At 40.4% G+C, this 15,411-nt stretch overlaps 1 protein-coding gene and 1 long non-coding RNA gene across 8 annotated transcripts in view; one reads left to right on the top strand and one right to left on the bottom strand.

The window, feature by feature from the left end:
• The window catches only part of jcada (junctional cadherin 5 associated a), a 203,419-nt gene that overhangs the window by 81,115 nt on the left and 106,893 nt on the right, over window positions 1–15,411 (top strand). The window lies entirely within an intron of this gene.
• The window catches only part of LOC132395421 (uncharacterized), a 65,169-nt gene that overhangs the window by 5,179 nt on the left and 44,579 nt on the right, over window positions 1–15,411 (bottom strand). The window contains exon 2 of the long non-coding RNA XR_009512606.1: window positions 2,808–2,904. This is a non-coding gene — a long non-coding RNA (uncharacterized LOC132395421). The remainder of the gene's footprint in view (window positions 1–2,807; window positions 2,905–15,411) is intronic.

Genomic DNA, 15,411 nt, shown 5'->3' with positions numbered 1-15,411 from the left:
GACCACCTGGACAATACTAACACCTACATCAGGATGCTGTTCATTGACAATAGCTCAGTATTTAAGGCCATCATTTCACAATTCTGATTACAAAGTTAAAGAACCTGGGCCTCTGTACCTCCCTCTGCAATTGGATCCTTGACTTCCTAACCGGAAGACCACAGTCTGTGTGGATTGGTGTTATCATATCCTCCTCATTGATGATCAACACTGGTGTACCTAAGGGGTGTGTGCTTAGCCCACTGCTCTACTCTCTATATACACATGACGGCGTGGCTAGGCATAGCTCAAATACCAGTTTGCTGACAATACAACCATTGTTGGTAGAATCTCAGGTGGTGACGAGAGGGTGTACAGGAGTGAGATATGCCAACTAGTGGAGTGGTGCCGCAGCAACAACCTGGCACTCGGCGTCAGTAAGATGAAAGAGCTGATTGTGGACTTCAGGAAGAGTAAGACGAAAGAACACATACCAATCCTCATAGAGGGATCAGAAGTGGAGAGAGTCAGCAGTTTCAAGTTCCTGGGTGTCAAGATCTCTGAGGACCTAAGCTGGTCCCAACATATCAATGCAGTTATAAAGAAGGCAAGACAGCGACTATACTTTATTAGGAGTTTGAGGAGATTTGGTATGTCAAGAAATACATTCAAAATCTTCTATAGATGTACCGTGGAGGCTGACAGGCTGCTATGGGAGGCTACTGCACAGGACCAAAAGAAGCTGCAGAGGGTTGTAAATTTAGTTGGCTCCATCTTGGGTATTAGCCTAAAAGTACCCAGGATATTTTCAAGGGGCAGTGTCTCAGAAAGGCAGCGTCCATTATTAAGGACCTCAAGCACCCAGGGCATGCCCTTTTCTCACTGTTACCATCAGGTAGGAGGTACAGAACCCTGAAGGCACACACTCAGTGATATAGGAACAGCTTCTTCCCCTCTGCCATCTGATTACATGGATATTGAATCCTTGGACACTACCCCACTTTTTAATATAATTATTTCTGGCTTTTTTGCACAATTTTTAACCTATTCAATATACATATACTGCAATTGATTTACTTATTTATATATTTTTTTCTTCTATATTACGTATTGCATTGAACTGCTGCTGCTAAGTTAACAAATTTCATGACACATGCCAGTGATAATAAACCTGAATCTGATTCTGATTCTGAAAGAAATTTCTCCGTATCTCTGTTTTAAATGGATGTATCTCTATCCTGAGGCTGTGCCCTCTTGTCGTAGACTCCCCCACCATGGGAAACATCCTTTCCTCATCTATTCTGTCTAGGTCTTTCAACATTTTAAAGATTCATTGAGATTCCCCCTCGCCCTTCTAAATTCCAACAAGTACAAATCCAGAGTTATCAAATGTTCCTCGTACGATAACTCTTCCTTAAGAACATAAAAATAGGAGCAAGAGTAGGCCATCTGGACCATTGAGTCAGCTCTGCCATTCAAAAAGATCATGGCTGTCTATATCTATCTATCTCTCTCTGCAGATTCTCTATATCCTCTGCACAATTCCCAGAATCACTTCTGGACCCTCTCCAATGCCAGCACATATTTTCTTAGATGAGGAGACCAAAACTGTTCACAGTACTCAAGCTGAGGCCTCACCAGTGCTTTATAAAGCCTCAGCATCACATCCCTGCTCTTATATTCAGGCCCTCTTGAAATGAATGTTTCATTGCATTGGCCTTTCTCACCACTGACTCTACTTGCATGTTAACCTTTAGGGTGTTCTGCACAAAGACTCCCAAGTGCCTTTGCGTCTCAGATTTTTGTTTTTCTCCTCATTTAGAAAATAGTCTGCACATTTATTTCTTCTACCAATGTGCATGACCATGAATTTTTCAACATTGTAATTTAGTTGCCACTTTGTTGCCCATTCTCCTGTTCTAAGTCCTTGTGCAGCCTTCCTGTTTCCTCAACACTGCCGGCCCCTCCATCAATTCCAACAAAGCCATCGATTCCATCATCTAAATCATTGATATCCAGCATAAAAAGAAGCGGCCTCAACGCTGACCCCTGTAGAACACCACTACTCACTAGCAGGGAACCAGAAAAGGATCCTTTTATTCCTACTCACAGCCTCTTACATTTATGCTGAAACAGACAGGATCTGCAAGTTACTGTAAATGGAAATCTGAAACAGAAAAGATTGGAAATATTCAGGTCAAATATTATCTGAGGAAAGAGGAATAGATCCTTTGTTCAGGCATTCTCTTTGATTCCTCCTTCTCCCACTCTATCAGCAACTTAAAGCTAACTTGTTTTTTAATGTTTTCCCAGCTTTGATGAAAAAACTTCATCTGAAAAATCAACTCTGTTTCTCTCTCCACAATTCTGCCTGACCCACTGAGTGGTTTTTTAAACTTTTGTTCTGAAACTCACTGCTTGGACAAATGGTGATACGAGAATCGATTGGTACCATTGAAGTGAATTGTTTAGATACTTCAGAGAATAATCTGGAGAAAGGAGAATGGGCTGGGGATATTTCTGTATTAGGAGACAGTACAGAATTGATGGGCTGAGTAGCCTCCTACTCTGCTTCAACAGTTCCATAATTCTCTCAGTATGATGTGTAAACTTCTTACAGCCATCCTTTGAACATAGAGATGAACTTTAGCTTTGATCCCTCCATGCCCCGCAGGGTGATTGAGGTAGTTTGGTTCTCTGGGTTTCTCATATTGCCCCTACATTTCACCAGCCATGTTACTGTTTGTACTGGATTTAGGATGATCTTCAATCTCAGGATCATCATCATGATAGACCTACCAAAAATAAAAATCACAACCCATTTTCACCTGTCTACTCATAGACTGTGGTAAGTTGGTACCAATAAACATTGCAGCTGACTTTGCCAGGGTCAAAGTGGGACTGGACATCTATATCGGCACCTCCCTGAGGATGGAAGAAAAGAGAATATTAGCACAGGTCACCTTTGGAAACGTTTCTTCAAAGTGCTTTTGGCTCCTTTAATAAATAGTCTAATAAATGGACTTAGGGAGTCAAAACAGTATTTGTAGTAGGGAGAACCTCTTGGAGCATCTGGGCTACTGAACCATCTGGATGTGGTTTCATCTCTCAAATCACCATGCAGTTAATAAAAGAAGCTTGAATTTCACAATGCCCCCGGGTGTTTGACAACTAATTATATGTGGACAAAATTATGATCACTCTTTTAACGCAGCAATCAATTTCCAGACAAAAAGTTCCCCGTACAACAGCAAGGAATTCAACTGGATAGCTGTTTGTGTTGGTTGCTGAAAGATTTGATCAAGTCACATGCCCTTTACAAATAGCAACATGGAATCTTTTGTGTCCATATAAAAAGACAAAGGCAACCACACTTTAAATGCTCACTCAGAAGTTGACATGTCTGACAGCCAGAATATGGGTTCAGGTTCTTAGAATGAGATGCTTTTCTGCCTTATGGGCAAGAGTACTGTTATTGAGTAACAATTCTAAATTCGAGATGGTGGTTGATGGAGAGGCTGGGGCCTTGCTGGAAGCTCCTGTCTGATGTTTACAGTTATTATCAGGTTCCCTGCAATTTTTCCATGGGTATACTGCCTTCACAAATAATTTATGTTGTGGGTTTCTTTCAAGCACAAAAAAAAAATCAGGTTGAAATATCAGCCTGTCACTTGAGAAAGGAAGAAGACTATAGTTGCTGCTAATGTAGTTAAATCCCAGAGAGGGAGCCATGCCTTTGGGTGAAAAGAATAAGCAAAATAATCTTTAGAAATAATAAGTGCTAATTTTTTTTATTATCAGTAGGGATCAAGCAGAATAAAACTACATGCTGATTGATCTATTATAAATGCTATATGTCCAACAGAGTCAGAGAATCACAAGGGTTATCAGAAAGTCTGGATCTAATCCATTGGCCTTCCATCTCCTCATGTCAGTGGTCCTAAATGCTGCCTGGAGAAACCCAGTGAATTCACTAAATACAAGATCCAGGCGATACTCTTCAAAGCTTCCTGATGCTCCTGGAAGAGGCACTGAGATAAATATATATTAAGGCCAATTGAATCTGGCCCCTTGCTGTCTTTTGTGATTGGATTTCAAAGAGCTGACTTGCAGCTGAGACATTTCTCTTGCAGTGCAGATTTGACCAACATTTAGAATCAGCACTGAAATAACTATCTTTTTTTCAGTCTCCACTTATGCAGTTTAAAATTGTAATTGATTTAATTAGATATTTCCAAAAAAATCTATTTTTATACTTGTTCTATAAAGAAAATGTTGCAGCACAGAAAGATTATTCAGCCTGTTGTGACTGTGATCAAAGTCAGTGGAGAGACACTGAATTTGCTGGTGTAGCTAAGTCTTTGTTCATCACAACAAGCAGGCATTGTTCTGGAGACCCTCTCTATAAGAGTCTCCAAACTCAATACAACATCACACTTTAAACCCTTAAGATCAATGGTAACAGTAGGTGATTCAATAAAATTTATGCATATGCAAACATCTCATAGTCATTATTTTTCAGATCATATCTCTTAGTGTGTTTTTAACTTCAATTTACTGTTTGCAGCTTACAATAAGAACTGAAGACTGGTTCTTGCTTGAATTAATATCTGCTATATTCACATACAGTAACTCCAGAATACCCCTAACACAGCAAATCTTTTTATTTTATTTAGGGATACAGCCCAGTAACATGTTCTTTCCATCCCAATCAGCCCATTACATCCATGTAACCGACTAACCTACTAACCCCTACAATGTTGGAAAGTGGGAGGAAACCTGGGCACCCAGAGGAAACCCACACAGTCACAGGGAGAACACACAAACTCCTTACAGAAAGCAACGGAATCAAACCTTTGTCGCTGGTGCTGTAGAGTGTTACACACACTACAGCTCTTGCCCCTTCCAGCTTCCTGAAAGAGCTTTCTTATTAAACTCACTCTCATAAACTTTTTAATTAATTCTACTTTCTGATTTTCCCCAACAGCCTGAAATGTCATTTTTAATTCAAGTATATGTCCAGTTTCCTTTCGAAAGTTGCTATTAAGTCTACTCCAGCACCCTTTCAAGTAGGACATTCTAGATCATAAAAATCTGCTAGGAAAAAATAGTCATCTTAAGTCTTTCAAGGTCCTTTTTCCACCCTCTTATACATAACTATGTTCATCGCTTCCTATTTCCATCAAACATCTTCATTGTTTTAAATGACACTGTATAAGTTTTTCTGTTCTATCTATGGTCATTGCAACTTCTCTGGATTCTCCATGCAACAAAAACTCTTCCTTTCTAGTAAATATCTTTTGGCATCTTCTGTTCAGATGCAATTTTACAGCTGAGCTGTAAAAGACTTGACATGACTCCCTTTGTAATTTATATTTATTTATAAAGCAAACAAATTGCATATTTTCATACTACTTTAGATTTCCAGCAGAAAGATACCTGCCCTCCAATCGTGACTCCATCAAACACTTACTCACACTAATCCGACATTAATGTCATTCCTCATTCTCCTAACATTTTTTATCAACTCCTACACACCAAGGGCAACTTACAGTGACCAATTAACCTACCTATCCACACACTTCTGGGATATGGAGAAAAGCAGAGCACCTGGATGGAAGCGGTGCAGTCATAGGGAAACCGTACAAACTGTGTAGACAGCATCCAAGGTTAGGATTGAGTGCAGGACTCCAACACTGTGAGGCAGCAGCTTTATTAGCACCTTCTGTGCCACACAGAAATGTTAAGCTTCCCGTTCCCTATGTTGTCCTTTTAAAAGTATACAGTTTTATTTATGTTTATACACTGGCAAATTAAAGGAGTTTAATTTCTCCTCCATTGTTGTATTAACTTTCAAAATATAATGCAGTCTTGCTTACTAAGATCCTTAGTACAGGGCAATAATACACACAAGTATTCTTTTTTGCAATTTGGCTTTAATCACTGTTGAAAATCTGCAACAATGCTGACAAATGGTGTGAATTCTGTAGAAAAGCTTTGATTATGGAAACCTAAAGAAGTTCAGAGACTTTTCAAGCAGAAGAAATGTACCTCAGACCCTTGATATCTGACCCTACTTTCTAAATGCAGCTTGGGTTCTGTGCAATCGTCTCCTTGCTGACGCATTCACTCATTCCATATATTCCATTATTTAACACCGACTTGTTCCAGAACTCTCTGAAACACCAATTTGAATCCTTGGAAGATGCTCACAAAACATTTGAAAATGACCACCTCAGCCCTCATTCCATGAGCATGGAGGCCTTTTCTTAACACAGTTGGGTGGTCCCTGCATTACACTAGTTTGAATATCCTCCCAGAGTGCTGTCAGAAACCAATCTGCCAGGGCAATCTGCCTAGAAAAATATGCCTCAACAAAAAGAAGCAGACAGAGTTTATAAACCAGAATTATAGTTCTCAAAGTACAAATTTATAATTATGTTATAGGAGACAGAATCACATGGCAAAAGTCAAATCCAGTTTAATTGCATTGTAAACAGAACTGGATAGACCCAGTTACATTGAAAATTGAGTAATCAAGTTAATTTATAATGGGGAAAAAATCCTCATGTTTATCTCAGCAATATTTCAAAAGCTTCTGTTGATGCATGTTGGTCAATGCTTGTCACTGTACTGACTTAGTTACATTAGAATGAGTTTAATGAATTTGACAGTCAATTCAATGAGAGAATTCATTGGTTATTCAGCCTGCAGGTTTGAGAAGTAGGCAGGCTCGTGAGAACAAGAGCAAAAATATATCAGAAATTGAGCAAAATTAAAGCTCCTGCCACAGAAACACCATGTGCAAAGTTGGGTATTTGCTGTTGAGGTTTCCAACTCTCATCCTTCTTTTGTATCAGACATTATCAGCTTTTTTAAGGGCAACTAAGGATACTCAAAATAGAGACACAAGAGAATGCAGATGCTGTCTGGAGCAACACACAAAAAGATGGAGGAACTTCAGCAGCTGTAGAGGGAAATAGAATGTAGATGAAGGGTCTCGACCCAAAATGCCAACGGTCTATTTCTCCCTATAGATGCTGCCTGACCTGCTGAGTATTTGCAACAGACACAAAATGCTGGAGAAGCTCAGCAGGCCAGACAGCATCTATAGAAAAAAGTGCAGTCAACGTTACAGGCCAAAACCCTTCAAAAAAGTCGACTGAGCTTCTTTTCTATAGGTGCTGCCTGGCTTGCTGAGTTCCTCCAACATTTTGTGTCTGTTGCTTGGATTTCCATCATCTGAAGATTTTCTCTTGCCGCTGAGTCTTTGCAACTTTTTATGTGTTGCTCCAAAGATGTACACTTAGCTCTAGTCTTCCCGTGACACTCACAGTTTAATGCCCTTTATCAAGCTGAGTCTTGAAAAGATAAGATACAAAACATTACAGTGCCATCTTTTTGTCTGAAATGTTCACACACACAGGTATGTGTGTAGTTATAAATTTTCACTGTATTCTCTTTTATAAATCTGGAAATTCTGATACTCTACTTGTAGAATCAGTAAAGTTTTCCTGTAACTGTCACATCTATTTCTCAACCACTCTTTCCAGGGTTCTGGAATTCACAAAAACTGACAGCAGTTTGCATGCATCGGTACATCAGGAAGCCAAGATTCACTTATAACATGTATCTTCGGTTCAGTCCAGATTGAACACCACACTTTCTGCCGGTATAATGATTTTAAACCAATTTAGATTTTTTTTTCACCAAATTTATTGGCCCCGTCATTCCTTTTCACTGATTTGAGAGTTAACAGGAACGCCTCCATTATCAGTGTGAAGAGCCACAGGCCAGCTCTCAACCACCTTTATTCCAGCAGCTTCTGTGATTAGCACTGGCCAGTCTCCAATCATTGACTTAACTAAAAAAAATAAGAGGGCAATTCATTCTAAAGCACCCCTAGGTGTTCAGGAAAGAGTACGGTGTCTTGAAGCACCCAAGTTATTGTTGGTCTAATATGAGTTTTATTTTGAAGTATGGCTTTCAGCATCAGTTCAAAACAGCTTCAGATTTTGTAAAGTGTCTAGCACTCACAGAGTTATTGCTCTATTTTCATCTTCAAAATTCAAAGTAAAATTTATTATCAGAGTACCTGCATGTCATCACATACAACCCTGGTATTCCTTTTTCTGCAGTCATACTTAACAAATCTATAGAACAGTAACTGTAAACAAGATCAATGAAAAACAAACTGTAACTGCAAATATAAGCAATAAATAACGAGAACATGAAACAACAAGCCTAAGGGTCCTTAAAGTGAGACCATCGGTTGTGGGAACACAGGAAATAGAATGAATGTAGCTACCCCCGTTTTTACAAGATCCTGATGGTTGAGAAGTAGTAATTGTTCTTGAACCTGGTTATATAAGTCCTACAGCACTTGTACCTCCTACCTGATGGCAGCAGTGAGAAAAGAACATGGCCTGGGTGGTGATGATCTTTGATGATGGGTGCTGCTTTTCTACTGCAACATTTCAGAAAAATGGTTCAGCACAGCCAAGAAGGGCCAAAAGGCCTGTTTCTGTGCTGTAATATTCTATGGTTCTATAGGTGTAGGTCAGTGGGACTAGGTAGAAAAATGGTTCCGCACAGCCAAGAAGGGCCAAAAGGCCTGTTTCTGTGTTATAATGTTCTATGGTTCTATGTAGATGTGCTCAATAGTTGGGAGGGCTTCACTTGTGATGTACTGGGCCAAATCCACTACCTTTTGTAGGATTTTCCACTTAAAGACATAGGTGTTCCTATTTCAGGCTGTAATGCAGCCAAGTCAGTACACTTTTCACCACAAATCTATAGAAGTTTGCCAAGGTTTTTGATGACGTGCCAAATCTATGCAGACTTCTGAGGAAGCAGAGGCACTGCCACACTTACTTTCTGATTATATTCATATGATGAGTCCAGGACAGGTCCTCTGGGATAGTGACACCCAGGAATTTAATGATACAGACTCTCTCCACCTCCAATGAACCTCCGATGAATGGACCTCTGGTTTCCCCCTCTTGAAGCCTACAATCAGTTCCTTGTGGTCTTATTGCCATTGAGTGAGAGTTTGTTGTTATCAAACCATTCAGCCAAATTTTCAATCTCCCTCCTGTATGCTGATCGTCAGCACCTTTGATACAGCCCACAACAGTGGTGTCATCAGCAAACTTGTATGTGGTGTTGGAGCTGTACTTAGCCATACAGTCAGAGGGGATAGGACATAGGCAAATTTTGGATTTATTGAATCATGATGCAACTCGAATGCTGTTAGAATATACCAAATAGACAGAATCAATAATGGAGATGATGGATTTGGAACACAGCAGAGGAGCAGGTCCTTTGGCTGATCATGTCTGTGATGCCAATTCAAATTAATCTCATCTGCCTGCACATGGCTGTACCTTCCTTCATAAATCTTCTTGGAACTTTCCCCTCTCACCTTATACATCTGAGAATCTGACTTTCCCATCCTGCGAAGAGACTCTATCTACCCTACCTCTACTTCTTAAAAGTTTATATCCTTCTAATACCTCTCCCCCCAGCCCCCTTCACTCAGAGAAAACAATCCAAGTTTGTCCAACCTCTCCTTAGTGCTAATATTTTCTAATCCAGGCAACATTCTGGTGAATCTCTTCTGCAACCTTTCCAAAGCCTTCACACCCTTTCATAGAGTGGTAGCCAGAACTGGACATTATACTCCAAATGTGCCTAACATGACTTCACTAGAGGAACAACACTTCATATTCTACCTGGGTAGTCTACAATCCAATGATATGAACACTGAGTTTTCCAATTTTAGGCAAACCTTCTCTCCAGTGGGTTGTTTACACCTTCCCTCATCCCTCCTTCCTCACTCCCTCTCTTTCCAAACATGTTCTGGTTCAATCATTTTCTTCCCTCTACATCAACCACCCCTTCCAGATCCCCATTACCCACCTAGTTCCCCTTTCCTTCCTGGTTTCATCCACCAGCCACATTTCACCAAAAGGCTCCGCCCACTGTGTCCAACCTTTACAATCCCATCCCCACACCTCACTCCATCTGCCTGTGATTGTTTTTCTCTCTCTTTGTCTGTCTCTAACTATCATTCACCTGCCACTGTCTCCCAACTTCAACCCCTCCCCTCCCTTACCTGCCTGTCATCTAGCATCCTCTGCAGTCCGCCAATCACCCGAGACTCCTCCTCTCTCTTCTTTCCACCAGCCATCTTCCCACTCCACTTTTAGTCCTGATGCAGGATTTCAACCCGTAACATTGACAATTATTTTCCTCTCACACATGTTGTGAATTCCTTCAGCAGATTGGTTTGTAGCTCCAGACCCTGCAGTTTTGTGTACCTTCCTTCCCCACTTTTATACCAAACGCCCTGACCAACGAAGGCAAGCATGCCATGTGCTTTCTTCACCATTCACTTGTGTGAACACTTTCAGAGAGCTATGGATTTGCACCCCGAGATCCCTCTGTACATCAATGATCCCAATGGTCATTCCATTTACTGAATACTTTCCTCTTACACTTGACCTTCCAAATGTATTTGTCTAGACTAAACTCCATCTGCCATTTTTCAGCCCATATTTCTGACCTCCCCTACACAACACTGACTATCCCTATTAAGTCCATGCTTTTCCAGATGTGCCTAACAACCTTCTCCAATAATTTCCACCATTGATATAAGCCTTGAGGGAAAGGAATGTCCTGTCCATATCTTGTCGGACCTCTGTGCACATCAACACCTGCATGCCTCTTAAATGCCCCCTCATTCAGGCACATCTAGGGATGGACAACAGCAGAAACATTGACCAGACAATTCAGCTCTTTGAATGTGCTCCACTATTCACTGTGATCATGGCTGATCATCAGTCTCAATATAATATTCCTGGTCTTTCCCCATACCACTTAATCCCTTCAGGGTATGGAAATGCAACTATCCTTCTTCAATGAATTCAGTGACTTGGCTTCCACATCCCACTATTGTAGTGAGTTCCACTGGTTCACCAGCATCTTTGTGAAGAATCTTCTCATTTTGTTCCAAAATATTTTGCCCTGTAGTCTGAGTCTATGACCTCTTGTTCTGGACACACCAGCCATGGAAACATCTTCTCCATATATAGTATGTCCAACCCTGCCAGATATTTTAAAGGTTCAATTCAACCTCCTCTCATTGTTCAAAATTCTAACAAATACAAATCTAATAGACATAACCTCTCCTCACACTGCTATCCTGCCATTCTTGGTAAGTGCATTCTTTCTCAGATAAAGAGACCAAAGTTGCTCATTGTGCCCCAGCTCCCATCAAGCCTATATAATCCAACTGCATCAACTGTGTTACCATCCTGTGAGGAAGCAGCCAATACAGTATTGTTTTAAAAAGCCCATTTGGTGCATGTTAGCCTGCAATGGCATTTCCAGAAAGAACAGTAAAAAATAGCAAGCAGTCAGACATTTGTTTTGCATTTCATTGCTTGTGTGCTGATGTAACCAGCTGCCGTGCAAGCAGAGTGCTTTTTAAAAAATTGGGCAGCATGTTCAAAAAGTAAAAACATCACAGTGCTTCCAATGTAACTCCGCTGTGGCTGCAGATTACACTGCTTCAGCCAAAGCCTCATTTATTTTTATGCTGAACAAGTAATTCTGGTAGTTTCCTGACAATACTTTGCGAGTCATGTGCACATTGTGAGGTCCTGCTTTTGGTTCTGCAGTACTAATGACATTGGCTAGCATCCATACTAATTAACCTTGACGAGTGGGGGTCTGTTTAACCCAGTAGGAAACAATTGTTCTCTTGTATTTTGTTCAGACAAAGTCTTTTCCCAGTCCTACTGGCCTCACTGTGTCCTTCTTTCCCCTTCTTTACACCGAAGGGCTCTGGGTTAAACAGATGGTTCCTCTTGAGCTCTTAGTGTCCATAATCTTCAAGGAGCATTTTTGTTTCTCTTGCTCTCTCTTCAGAAATTCTACTGGAGCTACTTTTGTCTCATTCTAAGGCCAGGAAGAGAAATATGTAGGAAGTTTATGTTTAAACTGCAGCCACATTGAGGAAATGAGTAGATTGGTGGGGGTAGGGGCAGGTCTTGAGTCGATGGTCAGAAATACGATAATTAATTCTTACAATTTGGGATTCTTAACAGTTCAGGAAGGACACGGACTTGGCATGTTCTTTTCTGTAATGTTTCCATGCAGAGGCCATGAAAACACAGTGTGTGCTCCAGAATTCCTCACACGTTGCCAAACCAGAAGCATAATTCAGACTATGTCTGTGATCAATGATTACGTGTTTTTAGGCTAATCATATGTAGATAACCAAACACTTTCCTGATTTAATGCACTAAATAACAAGCGATTGGTTACAGTATTGTGTTTTATGTCAGTCCTTCCAAAGCGGAACGATTAAATGAAGCAGCTGCTGGGACAAACCTTTAAATGGGCACTCTGTTGAAATGAAGTGCTTTGCTGTAACATTTCATCCTTCACTCTGTGAACGATCTTGTTAATGCACCTAAGCCTTAACAAAATTATTTGAAGTTGCACAATGTTCAGTTACTTGTAAGAAGGCAGTTTCGGTTAGTTGAGAGCTGAAGATTCAGGCCCAGTGTGGGTAGAGTTGAGTCATCTCTCTTTGCAAAAGGATTGCTTGAAGCTTTCGGGACAGGGCGTGGGGGATTTAGATGGTCATGTGAACTTTGATGAAGTAGGTTATTGTACAGGAAACTGGAACATCATGATTGTTATTTTCAGAGAAAAGCAAAGGTTATATCCAAATCTGTAAGGTACTTGGAAGACTATTAATAGCCATGAGAAGATCTCACAAAAAAAGTGCAAGACTGCAGTTAATCTAGCCAGGTTTGAAATGAGGGAACAGCAAGGAATCCAATTAACTCTTGACTGAAATTAGTTAAACAGTAGTTCCAAACTGTTGTAGCTGATTAAATATTATGTGGTTTCACTCTGTAATACTGCACATCAGCTTTTGACAGATTCTCCCCATTTCTCAACCGGTTAGTTAATCGTTCGAGAGTATGAAGACTTTTGTGGAACTGAACACTGAGCAGCTAAGAGAAGTTGGAGGAGCTGGGATCAAGAGAAATAAGTTTCTATTTGGGATATCATGAGTTTGGTTGCATTCATGTCATATTTAGAGAGTGCATTTGAACTGCCAGTCTTTAAAAATGAGTTTCATTGTAACACACCAATTTAAGACTGGCAGATTCACCAAGGACAGTGGCTGGACAGATCCCTAATGAGCTCTGTATACTGATAGCCAGGGGTTAATTGCACCAGCACAGCAAGTACACTATGATTTGATCAAAGCTCCATGATTGATTTAAAGAAAGATACATTCTTTTGAAGCTTAACACAATGTATGGAAGGGCATCCACAGCTGAGTCACGAATCGTAGATGTTAAGCAGTTCATGCCTGCTTTTAGCGTACAGTTCCTTCAGAACCTAAATTACTGCCAGACGTATTACATGATCTGAAACAGGTTCATGTTGGGCTCCAGTGTAACCACTACAGACCCCCCCCCCCCAACCCTAAACAATCCAGACGCCAATCCTACTCATTACGCAATTGTTGAGCTAGATGGAAATAAATAATTGTGTGCTCTGGTACCATAACTGCAGCTGAACAGATGATTGAAAGTTATCGGATACCTTTACCTCCTGCATGTTTGTAAACTTCTAACACACTATAAGTCATCTTCTTATGTATTAATTATGATACACCATGGTATTAACTTGTAAAGCTCTTTTTATTTTGTCATTATCTCATCTGAGATAATTACCCAACAACAAAGCGTATCAAATCAAGGAAGTAACTGACAGAAATGCAGAAATCCATTCAGTGGTCTACTTTATAATTCCATTATAAATAAAAGGAAGTTATTGATGATCAAAACAAGTGGATTAATAATCAACACACACACAAAGTTTTGGCAGAACTCAGCGTCTATGCCGGGGAATAAACAGTCAATGTTTTGACCAAGACCCTTTCGAAGGGTCTCGGCCACTAGGACCGATGATCAAGACTGATGTTGCTCCAGATTCCAGCACCTTCAGTCTCTTGGATGAACAACGCAGGTGTGGCCAAGGTGGTCACTTTCATTTGTGGTTGGAGTACAGCTCTGTGAAACAGTATTTTACTTTCTCTTTCTTGTTTCCTTGAATCTTGGACAGAATATCTGGCAGGGATTGGCATGATTAGTTGAATGCCAGTGTGTACAATCGCTTTGATCTCAGTGTCCTTCCAGAGAAGCATCTGACACAATGACAAGCTCTAATTGGAGGCACTGACATACTGCACTGAAGGAAGTTAAAAAGTACAACATATTGTTTGTGAACTTTCAAAAACCAACATGACTGGTAACACTGCGAGTTAGCAAGCTTCCCTTCCATTTCCACTGTCTGGCTTAGGTTTGAAATATGACTGATGAGACAGACTTCTCTGGTGGCTGTCTGTCCTAGTTGACGTTAATTGGAGCAGCTTGTCTGAAAACATTTCTAATTGCACGAATTCACATCACAGAACTGAACAGGCTAAGCACTCCAAATTGTTCTCCCAACAAAGGGGAAGATGCCATTGGTTAAGGTGTTTGCTTGTGGCTTGTCAGCCTGGGCATTGCAAAGGGTACAGTAGCAAAGAGGATAAGACCATAAAGATCATAAGACCATTGAAGCAGAATTAGGCTAGTCGGCCCATTGTGCCTGCTCTGTCATTCCATCATGGCTGATTTATTATTACTCTCAACCCCATGACTTTTGATGCCCTTACTAATTAAGTTACTGCATTTGTATCCAGTGGAGTAATGTTAAGAGTCATAAGTTCAAATCCCAGTCAAACTGTAACTAGAGCCTATAAATACAAGTACAGTGCATTCCAGTTAATTTGGCCACTGGTTAATTGGGGCAACCACTTATTTGGAACAACTCTTAAGGAACAAAATCGAATCGAGAAAATAGCCAGGATTCCCTTCATTTATTTAGAACACTAGGTCACTTAATTAGGACAAGAGACAGTTGTTGAACAGTTTCTAACTAGCATCAGTTATGTGCACTTGTGTGCCTATTAGACACTACACTGTGCTTAGAGTGAACAGTTTTTAAATAGCATCAGTTGCATGTGTTTGTGTCCAAAAACGAGTGATTTTTGTCACTGATTGTTGCTGAGAAATAAGCAGTAAAACAATCCAGGTTTGTTTTGCTCACTGCGGTTTCAAGCATTCTGGCCTGGAGATGCCAGAAACAACCAGGAGTGATAACGAAACAATTTCACTAATTCAACAAGTTAGGAGTTACAAAGAATTTTTGAAGCCATTGGCAATCAGCTCGACTGTTACAATGAAAATGAAGATTTGGATGATGCAATGACTGAGAGCATTGTATGAAGGGAATCTGTTATCTGCACTAGGTGTCGGCAGTGATTTCCTTCAAATACAATCAATCAGAAGAACA

This window comes from Hypanus sabinus, chromosome 6, assembly GCF_030144855.1.
Source record: "Hypanus sabinus isolate sHypSab1 chromosome 6, sHypSab1.hap1, whole genome shotgun sequence".
In the NCBI taxonomy this organism is placed as follows: domain Eukaryota; kingdom Metazoa; phylum Chordata; class Chondrichthyes; order Myliobatiformes; family Dasyatidae; genus Hypanus; species Hypanus sabinus.
This window is presented reverse-complemented; position numbering and strand designations above follow the sequence as displayed.